The following is an 8,328-nucleotide window of genomic DNA, read 5'->3' as shown; positions in this document are numbered from 1 at the left end:
TATATATATATATATATATTTACATACACCTATATATATGTATGTATTCGTGTGTTTGTGCTTGCGCCTCCACCATCGCTTGACACCGATGTTGGTGTGTTTACGTCCTCGTAACTTAGAGGTTCGGCATAAGAGTCCGATAGAATAAATACCAGGCTTACAAAGAATAAGTTTTGGGGTCGATTTGCTCGACTAAAGGTGGTGCTCCAGCATAGCCGTAGTCAAATGACTGAAACAAGTAAACGAATAAAAGAAGATATATATATAGTACAAGTGAAAGATATATTTTTTCAACGCGTAAATACTGATAGAACAACATATATAGTTTATTTTAAGATCTCTTGCCAATAGAGAAAGAACCGGTTTCTAACCTAGATCCAAGTCTCTTTCATTGAAATTTCAACAGCAACAACAGGGTATTTTTATTTGTATGTGTGTATGTATGTATGTATGTATGTATGTATGTATGTATGTATGTATGTATGGATATAAAGATTCACTTTTCGTAATGAGATAAAAAAACCAAGGCTGTGTAGATTTTAGAACATTTACAAATAGAATGTCTTACAGCTGTTTCCAGGATATTTATTATATCCCTTCATCGGAGACGGTGTGAGAAGATGGTTAAGCAATAGTTAATTTAGATAAGATACGAAATAGAGAGTGAATTGGAGGAACGAAAATAGATGTGAGATATGCAGGGATAATGTATTTGTAAATCCATTATTTAGACAGAATGGTCTACATATAAGATTCCAGCATCTTATGAGTAAAATCCAATAGTATTTGAAATTGGTCATTCCGAGTATAGAGTTTGTACACAGTGTTATTGAATCAAGGGTTTTATTTAAAGTGACCTAAAAGTAGGGAATGTATTAGTAAGGTCAAATCGAAGATAGGAAGAGAGGAATAAAGAAAAAGAAAAAAAAAAGAAATAAAAGGAAAAGAAAAAAAGAAAAGAAAAAAGAGAGAAAGAGGACGAATTATTTGGTTTACGAACAGGGCTCCACAAAGGATTATGTTCGTATATAGAGACCTCACTGTATAACATATATTGCAAATATGCATAATCTATTAAAACAAAATTGTATAATTTTCTATGGAAACTCATTTCTATTAAACCATAGGAAATATATGTAGTGAATATTGGATAATATTTGTATACGATGTATTATGTTTCAACAACTTTCTATATAGAACATGTAATGATACTTATATTATGTATGTATGGAATGCATGCTACATTAATCATATTCATGGCAAATGAACTTTGATCAGAGCCTAGCCTGACAATATAGGATGCATTGTGGCAAGTCTTTAGCAAGTATACGGCATGTATTATACGAGCAATACATTTGTTAAATACCAGTTGCAGTTTATTTCTTTTAAAATGTTGACATTTTTTTACGACACCAATACACTACTATATATTTCAACTTCTGCATGTTATTAAACGTAAAAATATTAAGCCATTTCTATATTTAGTATTCCTTTCCTTATATAACTAAACTTACGATTGCACACATTATATATCTACACCAATACATATAAGCTTTGTGTGCGTGAGTGCGCGTGCGTGAATGCGTGTGCGTGTGTGTGTGTATGTGTGTGTGTGTGTGTGTGTTTGTGTGTGTGTGTGTGTGCATGCGTGCATGCGCGTGCGCAGATACACAATTTATATATGATTTTACACTATTTCTTGCAAATTGTGATTATTTGCTTTTTTTTCATTTTTAATTGAGAAATTACACAAAATTATTGAATATATTTTTTTAATTCCTTGCGACAAATATTCACGAGTTTTGCTGAAAGCATCTTCTATGATCAGCTGTGATTTGATACTGATTCTCGGAATTCGTACAAGATCAAAGAGCACTAGCTTTCGCTAATTGAACAATCTTTTACATGGCTTCTTCATCAGAAAGGACGAAAAACAGAGAAACCCGAGTAATAATTTCTTTTCATTTATCTAATTTTCTCTCATACTTCTGTAGATTGTAATTGCTGGCGTCTATATCGATCGGGGAAAGTGGAAGAAAATTGGGAAAACATAAGTGAAGAGACAACTTTTCTAATGGATAAGTTTTTGAGATTCTAGACTAAGTTTTAAGATAAGGAAAGGAATATTTTTCCTCGAAGCTATGAGGGCAATAATCGGAAATTCCAGGAGTTGAAACTAGACTGTCAATTTGCGGAAACTAATTTTCTTGTGTGAGTGTGAGTGCATGTATGTGTGAATGTCTCTGTATGTGTGTACGTGCGTGTGCATGCGCAAATGTCTTTGTTGTAAATGCAAGTAAAAGAAACCAGCTTAGTAAGGTAGTTATTGTGCATTATAATTTTCATGTTTAACACTGATTCTGGTCTAGGTTTGCCATCTCTATCTGTTCATTGTATCTGCATAGTATTTAAGAGCATGTAGTATAGCACTTGATAACTTTTGGCATAAATTAAATTCCTTTGACAAGGTACAAGTCTAATTCTTATTGGAGAAACCGATGCTCAAGTGATTCGACTGGTGTCTATCTTATTGAATCCGAAGAAATAAAACAACCAGAAGATACCTGAAAGTCCGGAGTTCTATTGTTTTTACTAATATAGTTTAAATTTCACGCTACTATTATCGTATTCTTGAATGATATCAAAGGTCATGTGAATAAAAATTCGTGAAAACTAAAAAATAATCTCTATATGAGTAAGATTTTTACACTTAAAGAAAAATATATTGTTTCAGTTTACTGTGTCTATCATGATTTATTCATATCATTTTCAGTATCCATGTTTTTTTTAATGTAATTACCATTTTACATATAATAAAACACAATGTGTCTCACGTCGGTCACGCTCGTAGAGGGAAACAAAACAACAAACGAAGTGGGAGTGAGTGATAGCCAGAGACGTTAAATTCAGACGAACTGTAGTGAGAGGTTTTACTTCACAGTAGCTGGTAATTTAATCAAAATGCAAATTTTTATCGTAAATTATACTTATTTCATCAGTTTCACACACGCGCGCGCGCGTGCGCACAATTAAATATTAAACTGTTTTGCTTTAAAAATATTGTTATTTGCGTAACGTTTATGAATTATATATATATATATATATATATATACATATATAATATATAAATATATGCATATATACATTCATATATGTACATACCTACATATATATGTATATATACATGCATATATGGGTACAGGACGTATATATATATATATATATATATATATCAAGATGGCGACCTGCTGTTGCGACATACATTTACTTCATCCTGAAAAAATTTAACAAACTCTCTAAGAAACTGACAGCATTTCGCAATGATCAATCCTGAATCGACTCTGAGAAAGCGCTATATATTATAAAATTAATATAGACGGAATCTCCGTCAAATACGGAGTATAAACTAACTATATTTATGTACAGAAAGAAACACTGGAATCTGTTGAAATTTTGATAAAGAACAATTTATTCTTGATAAACAACGCAAGGAATGATAGCTGTCATTACTACAAACGACAAAATGTCCAGGGTTATTTTTGTTCTTGGTGTAGTTGTAGCAGCAAATAAAGTATGGTTAGTTGCTTGCCGGCTGATTTCTTATGTCGTTCGCCTGCTGGCTGTTCATTGCCTTTGTATTGTCAGCTGCTGTCCTCCATCTCTGTTTGCCAACTCTACAATGTTTGTCAATGCTCTGTCTGCTGTATCCCAAAGCTCTCTGTCTCGTAGTGTTCACGACATACTGAATTTATACTGGTCGATAGGCTCAAAATGAAGCGCGTCGAAAGAAAATATCATTACTGGAGCCTATTCGTCGAGAAATCGTGATTTGTCTGATTTTGTTGATCACGTGGACAATATTCTAGCGAATCGTCGTGATAATGGGTAATTTGCTAAATATTCCTGCTACACTTATCATCTTCGACCAACAACGTGGTTCTGAACGTCTGAGATAAAAAAAACAACAACTTACAAAACAAAAATTAAGTTCCAAGCTTACATGGTATAATATTTCATTTTCTTAGAATAATACAAGAACAACGTATGTATGCAATTTTTGTTTATTTAATCACTGAAAGTTATCAAAAGTTGAAGTCTTGAGGTAAAATTGTTTTCGTAGGGGCTACATTTATCGGACTTTATATACCGATAAATGTATAGTAAGTTTTTTTCTCATCTAACTTTTCCTTTCATTAAAAAACAAACATGCATCACGTATGAATTTTTGCAGCTTTTGAGGCAACATATATATAGATTCCCATGTTCATAGATTTTCAGGCGAAAGTAATCATAAAAAAATAAACACCACGTATATATATCTTCTCGTATAATTATTTGCAAAACTAAACACAAATAGGTCCTCGTGTATATATTTGCAAACTTCAGACAAAATAAGTTAATTAATCAACTACATATGTCTCTTACGATTATCAAGTGAGACGGTATTTAATTGCACACGCTTCTCTTTCTTTCCATCGAGCTGAAAAGGTCTATCTATCTATCGATCTATCTATCTATCTATCTATCTATCTATCTATCTATCTATCTATCTATCTATCTATCTATCTATCTATCTATCTAAATGTATTTCCATGTATATCAATTTATCTGTTTCTTTTTGCTTTTTTCCCCTCTTCGCTCTCTCTCTTTTACCCTCTCTTACGCTTATTGTCTCTTTATCTTACTTTCACTTACCCTAAAAATATCCACCTTTTATCTCTCAATCTATAATTGCATTAAGATTGATTCGAATGTTTCGCCATTTCCATATATTTATCTCTTGCAGTCTCCTCTCTCTGGTTTCTTCACTATTTTTACATTTCTCTTTCTTGCTCTTCTTTCTCTCTGCATTCTTCATTACCTTTACATCTCTCTCTCTCTTTCTCTCTCCCTTTCCATCTCTCTCTCTCTCTGCCTTCTTCACTACTCGCTCTCTCTTTTCTCTCTCTGCAAATCTGTCTCTACCTCTTCCAAACCTTTTTTCATCCTTATCTCAACAACATGGACCTCAGCAAAGCCAACTACACCAAAGACAACATAAACTTCAAAATACAAGGTAATTGGCTGTTTGAGGCAATTAAGGCATGAAGCCTCGCAGAAGGATCGCCGCCAAAATCTCTAATTGCAGAAGCCTTGAAGAGTTTTGGTTTTTACCGAGAGGAAAAGAATGAGGTCATTCATATGCCTTAATTCCACCGAATATGGAGTTACTAGACAAAATATTTAAATAGGAGTCGAAAACACAAAAGGGTGAAAAAGAAACCAGTATCTCAATGGAATCTGAGAAGGGTCAGGATGATGTTATGAGGGAAGAACAAAGCAAAACAGATATCATCACTGCACAACTGTGAGTATCAGAACAACATCAACAAAGCAAAGTCCACCAAGAGAAACAAAAGAAAAGATGAAGACATGTACAGAGGAGAACAACAGCAATAAAGTAAAGGTCCTCCAGGAGAAACAGATGAAGCCAAAGATGAAGACGAAGACACAAGCAAGCAGGCAAGCTGAGAGTGAACATGGGCCCAATGTGGGAGCAGAAAGAAAAGGAAAACGAATTAGAACTTGCGAATACAAAGGTTCTGGTAAAAAGAAAGCTCAACCAGTCTGGAAGTTCTATGTAAAGGGTACATGCTGGCATAGAAAAACTGTCCTCAAGGACACAGGGCCAGGTTACACTACCATGAAACTGCTAATACGAGAAAACAAACTATGGTTGGAGTGCGGACAGCAGCTGCTCAACAAGGGTCTGAAAAACACATACCAACACCCAAAACCATCACAAACAACAAAAGATCCAGAGTGGCTACCTCTGCACATACCAGACCAGTGACCAGTACCACACTCTATACGTTACACCAGTAATCCTGCTGAACATCAAGGGCTTTCTAACGTTCTACCCACACAAAACTCAATATCTGGGAGACAGTGACACGTAATCAAACAATAAGCTCTAACAGTAACACATCTGAACACGGACATATCAGATGCTGAGATACACATACCAAAGTATGTTGTATTTCGAACTGACCGCCTAGATGGGCCACTGAAGGATAGCAAAGGAACCTATCTCAAACAAACTGCTTGAGATCAAAAATGAACTCTAACACCCCTAGAGGATCAGTAAAATACTGAATGTACAATATAAGAATGTTTTCATAACTCCACTAGGGAACTCGCAAAAAACTAAGCTTGATAAATTCTTCGGCACCACAGGCCTACACAAAGAGTTGGCAATTATTGATAACATCGAAATAGAGGAAACGAATGTAATATCAGCAATTGATGAAATGAACTCAAACTCAGCTACAAGCCCTGATAGATTCTCAGTAATCCCCTTAAAGTAATGCAAAGGGACTCTAGCAAGACCACCACAGATATTCTTCCAGAGCTTCCTTGTAACTAGGAGACTTCCGAAAATGTTAAAGGAAGGTATGATATGTCCTATACATTAAGATTGGGGTAGCAGAGCAGATGCTAAAAATTATAGACCTGTCTCTCTAACCTCTCATGCCAGCAAAGTCATGGAACGCATTGCCAGGAGGGAACTGATTGCATTCTTTGAAGATAATGACTTGTTCCATGACACCCAACATAGCTTTTGCTCGGGAAGTATCTATCTTACACAGGTTCTAATGAATCACTCAAACGTGGTTATGATATATCTTGACTTTGTAAAGATCTTTGATAAGGTTGATCATGGGATGATATGTACAAACTACTGAAACTCGGCAAAGTCGGAAAACTGGGAGAGTGGTTGCATGACTTCTTGAAAGACAGAAGCCAGGCTGTGACAGCTAATGGAGCCTCTCCAAGGAGACAGTAATAGAAAGTGGAGTGCCTTAGGGAACTGTATTAGAGCCGCTGCTGTTTATGTTGGCTCTCTCAGACATGCCATCAATTACACAGATAGCCACACTTACTAGATATGCTGACGACACAAAAGTAGTACAAGCAGTCAAGGGACCTTCTGATACCATATATAAATGGGCTCAAGAAAACAACATGCAATTTAAAACCGGTAAATTCTAATGCCTCCTCTCGTTAGTACTCACACGCTGCAACAACTCTACTTGGGACCAAAAGGAGTGGCAATTCCAGAGTCAAGTACTCGATCTGGATTGATGCGAGCAAGATTGATACGAGCAACAACGCCCCATTTCACGTACACATTACCAGGATGGTGGCAGTGTGCAGGCGAATGATCGGATGATCCCTTCAAAACAAGGGGTCAGGAGACTATGTTGGTTTATGGAGGACATTTGTACTCAGCCGTCCGGACTACTACTCTCAATTGTGGTTACCATACAATGTCAAATAAATAGCGGAACTTGAGGCAGTTCAGCTGTGCTATGCCAGAAAAATTGCATCTATGGAACAGCTGAGCAGCAGGGAGAAATTGAAAGAGCTACGACTCGACTCCCTGGAGCGAAGATGGAAGAGGTATCCAGTGATATAAGCATGGAAGATCCTGGAGAGGCTGTCACTAAACTTTGGCATCAAGAGCTATACAAACCCCCGAACTGGACGTCACTGCCCCGTCTTGAGTGAGGATCGTATACTACAATCGCTTGAGATTCAAAGGACCACAGCCATTGAATGCCTTGCCAAAACATCCGAGAGATTTTCATGGAGTAGTGGTAGGTGTTTTCAAGAAACAACTTGGCCTCCTGCTACCTAAGGTCTCAGATTAACCTATATCACGGTAAGAGACCCCAAATAAGGCAACAGTATGTATGCATTTGTGTGTACGAGTATGTATGTATGTATGTATGTATGTATGTATGTATGTACATGTACGAGTGGGTGCTGAAAAGCTCCTGTCTTTCGGTAAAAATAAAAACACTGGACGATTACTTAATTATGATTCTATTCAACCTGTTCCCCTCTCAGATTCATACACTTATTGCAGTGGTCCTTCAGTTTTTCTAAGAACACAGAAATTTGGGCCTCCAATCAGACCTTTCGCGATACCCTTAAAACCAGAAATTTCTCAGCACCCCATCGAATACATACATATGCATGCATACATTTATATGCATATATGTATATACATATGTATATATATGTGTGTGTGTATGTGTGTTTATCGTCTCTTTGTCTTAACATCGGACAGTAGTTGTAACTGAGTATCACTATCACGCAAGATGTACTCTTTGTTGCCAATCTTACAGGTTATCATGTCTGGGTACGGTGAAATATTACCTTACTTGGAAATAGACGAGGGTTGGCGACGAGTGTACAAAATCTGTTTGAACCACCTGGACATGGAAAAGTAGTTTTACAAATATATATATATATATATATATATATATATATATATATATA

General features: G+C 36.0%; 1 long non-coding RNA gene across 1 annotated transcript in view; it reads right to left on the bottom strand.

Moving 5' to 3' along the window:
• Positions 1–3,445: 3,445 nt before the first annotated feature.
• The window catches only part of LOC128248587 (uncharacterized), a 47,433-nt gene continuing 42,550 nt past the window's right edge, over positions 3,446–8,328 (bottom strand). The window contains exon 2 of the long non-coding RNA XR_008264765.1: positions 3,446–3,947. This is a non-coding gene — a long non-coding RNA (uncharacterized LOC128248587). The remainder of the gene's footprint in view (positions 3,948–8,328) is intronic.

Source organism: Octopus bimaculoides, chromosome 8 (assembly GCF_001194135.2).
Source record: "Octopus bimaculoides isolate UCB-OBI-ISO-001 chromosome 8, ASM119413v2, whole genome shotgun sequence".
In the NCBI taxonomy this organism is placed as follows: Eukaryota; Metazoa; Mollusca; class Cephalopoda; order Octopoda; family Octopodidae; genus Octopus; species Octopus bimaculoides.
This window is presented reverse-complemented; position numbering and strand designations above follow the sequence as displayed.